Genomic DNA, 3,875 nt, shown 5'->3' on the forward strand with positions numbered 1-3,875 from the left:
TTTGTTACATTCCCCTTGAGAAGGACAACATGATTGATAAAGTTGAGAGGCCAACCACAAGATAGAGTAACACAGTGGCTGCAGCAATGGTTTCAGATATAAAAACAATTGCAAAAATGGCCACCTGGTCACCTAAAATTTATTTAAAGTGTAATTAGGCACATAATTAGGATCAAATAACTGAAGGCTTTGAATATGATGTTGGCAAGAAATATTGAATAAGTCATGGACTGCAAGAATGAACCCATCTCTCTTGGAGGGAGTATAGCCAGAGTATTCATTAAAGTGGAGGATGGTGAGATTTTATTGGCAGAATTTTGAATGTATTATCAGAAAGAACCAGTTTCTGCAGAAGGAATCCGTGCTTTGAAAGTATTGCATATTAGCAGAAATGACAAAACCAAACTCACTGCCATCAAGTCAATGCTGACTCATAATGACCCTATAGTACAGGATAGAACTGCTCCTGTGGGTTTCCAAGACAGTAATTCCTTACAGGAGTAGAAAGCTATATAGCCCCCTCTGCCACCAGTGTTCCTTGTACATAAAAACCAAACTCACTAGTCTTCTACTCCATTCTGACTCAGAGTGATCCTCTAGTACAGGGTAGAACTGACCCTGTGGATTTCAGAGACTACAACCCGTACAGGAGTAGAAAGCCTTGTCTTTTGTTTTTGAAACACTGACCTCTCAGCTAACAGCCTAACTCATAACCAGAGCTTCTGGTAGGACAGGATAAATCTTCCCCTAGGCTCTGAATGCTGTAAATCTTTGTGGAGACAGACTGCCTTATCTTTCTTTGGAGAAAAATCTGGTGTATTTGAACCACCACTGGCTCCTTTTACACTGATACATTTAAGCAGAGTTTTATCTATTTGCTATCCTTTATTAGGAAATATTCTAGAGTTCCTATAAGATCTACAATCTACTAGTTGGTTAATGATTCTGATATGGTTAAATTAATTCTAGAGCTTAATAACATGCAATTTTATGTCTAAATTTGAAAGATTCCCCTACATTTTTGTTTAACAAGACTGAAATAGAAAACATAAATCCCATTGACACAATTGTCTTTCTAGTAATATACTCAAAAGATCCTCTCACAAATGCATACAAATAGTTATTTGATGGCCTTTATTAATATCAAGAATAAACCAATCTACATATTAATAAACAAGAAAATGGATAAATTACATTATGCCCACTAATGGAAGGCCAACAATGAAAACAAATTACTTAAAAACCTCATAGATCAATTCCTTATTCATCCAACAAATATTCTCTGTATTTTTTTGCAGTAATTCTTCCCCGAACCTTCAATATTCTTACCCAATAGAGCCAACATGTTACTATTTATTTCTAGCCAATCTGCCTACAATTTAGATAGTGTTTATTACTTAAGAAATTTTAGTCATTAGAAAAGAAACTTCTGTTGCAAAACAAAGTACTGGTAAGCATTTTATCTCTCTGGTGGTTTTTTTCCCCTTTCTTTCTTTGCTCAAGGAGAAATAGTAACAAAAATGAAACCACTTATAATCATTTTATTTTACTGACATCAATTGAGAACCCGGCTTCCTTGAACACTCCCTTTCCAGGATTTTCTCAATATGAATAACACATGTGCATGCGTTTACCCCTAGTGGATTAAGATGAACCAAATCCCTTTCCATCCTTCATCATATGTAACAAATCAGTTTTAAAAAACCTAACATTTCATGTATTTTCAAAATTCCATAGTATCTTTAATGGTGTGTATTCCAAATTTGGCTTTATCAGATTTTTAAATAGTTTTTATCAAGCTTTTAACTTGAGGTAAACCATAGATTCCAAAATTATTTGGCTTGCTGCTCCCCTTTTAGAAAAGACAGATAGATAAATAGACAAGTAAATAAACAAATAATAAACAAGCCTTAGCACCCCACCCGGGCAACTAACAACTTTTACACCATCGCACATAATTCAGGATACAGTGTGGCATCTGCTTTTGCAAACCGTCTGTATGATCCCTGAGCTCCCGCAGTGGCGACCGTGCCCACATTGGGAACCACTGCCTTTAATGGAGGATGGCTGAAATGAGTGCAGCGTCTTGAGGGGATTTCCATTTTCACGTTAGTTGCAGAATTGAGAAATAATTTTATTATTTTCCTCTTCTTAATGTTTTTCATGACAATGTTTTTCATGTTTTTCTCATTAGTAATCTGTAGAATAAAGTCATAATATTGTTATAAAATCCAATCTGCATGAGTTTATCTTACTGACATGTCTCTTAATTCCTAATTTCTAGTAAGATTTTCTGCTCCAAATTTGAGCTAATCCAGTATTTGAATTATTTCTACTAATTGATACTACTTATATTGTAATATTCTTTGATTCAAATATTCCTCTCTAGTTTTAACATTTTTTGGAAGGCAAAAATTTCTGATAATATTCCTGATAATAGATGTTTGCTTTATTTAATTTTGTAATTCACTATGGCAATTAATATTGTATCTGACAATTTGAAAGAAACAATTTTTTCTTTCTTTTTATAAATTAAAAGGTCATTTTGGGGGGCTCTTACAAACTTGATAACAATCCATACATCAATTGTATCAAGCACATTTGCACATATGTTGCCATCATTATTTTCTAAACATTTACTTTCTATTTGAGTCCTTGATGTCAGCTCTTCTTTAGTTCCTCCCTCCCCACTTTCCACCCTCGTGACCCCTTGATAAATAATAATTATTTTCATATCTATACCAACCACTGTCTCCCTTGCCCCACAGTTCTGTTGTTTATCCCCTGGGGGAGGGGTGGTTGTTGTTGTGTGTCATTCATTCCACCCCTTCCCCTCTCCCCTCTCCCCAACCCTCACTTCTCTATACCCTCCTGCTAGCACTACTGTCACTCCTGTTCCTGGATTCTGTGTGTCTAGAGTTTTATCTTGTATCTGTACTTGTGTATGTGCTCTCATCTAGCCCACAGTGAAAGGCAGGACTGGGGTCATGATAGTTAGGGGTGAGGAAGTATCCAGGAACCAGTGGAATATTGTTTCATCAGTGCTATATTGTGCCCTGGTTGACTCATCCCTTCCTTGTGACCCTTCTGTGAGGGGATGTCCTATTATCTCCAGATGGCTTTTAGGTCTCTGCTCCAACACCCTTGTTTTCAACAGTATGTATTTTTTGTATTGGGTCTTCTGATGCCTGTTACCAGATCCCATCGACATCTCATGATTACACAGGCTGGTGTGCTTCTTCCATGTGGGCTTGTTGCTTCTCTGCTAGCTGGCTGCTTGTTTACCTTCAAGCCTTTAAGACCCCAGACTCTATATGTTTTGATAGCCAGGTCCCATCAGTTTTCTTCACCACATTTGCTAATGCACCATTTTGCCTTCAGTGATTGTGTCAGGAGGAGGATCATCACAGAATGCCTGGTTATTAGAACAAAGTGTTTTTGCGTTGAGACAGGGCTCAAGCACAGACCCAAAGTCCATCCGCTACCTCAGTGTATTGCCATATAAATATGTGTACATAGGCCAATATCTCTATTTCATGAATTAATGTATTTATATATGTACATACCTATGTTTATACCTCTATCCATAGCTTTGCTTCCTAGATCATTTTTGTTTCCTTTTAGCCTCCTCTTGCCCCACCATCATGCTTATCCTTCTTCTTCCTTTTAGTAATTCATCTCAGTTAGATTGCTGTGAGTGGAGGAGAATGTAGAGATTCTGGGAGTATTGGAAAGAAACTATTTTTTTTGTTTTTGTTTTTTTCCTTCCTTTTGGTTTTATTTATTTATTTATTTATTTATTTTTATTTTTTAACATTTTATTAGGGGCTCATACAACTGTTATCCCAATCCATACACACATCAATTGTGTAAAG

The sequence above is a fragment of the Echinops telfairi genome, unplaced genomic scaffold, assembly GCF_000313985.2.
Source record: "Echinops telfairi isolate 266 unplaced genomic scaffold, ASM31398v2 ScPeMD7_6;HRSCAF=24_1, whole genome shotgun sequence".
Lineage (NCBI taxonomy): Eukaryota > Metazoa > Chordata > Mammalia > Afrosoricida > Tenrecidae > Echinops > Echinops telfairi.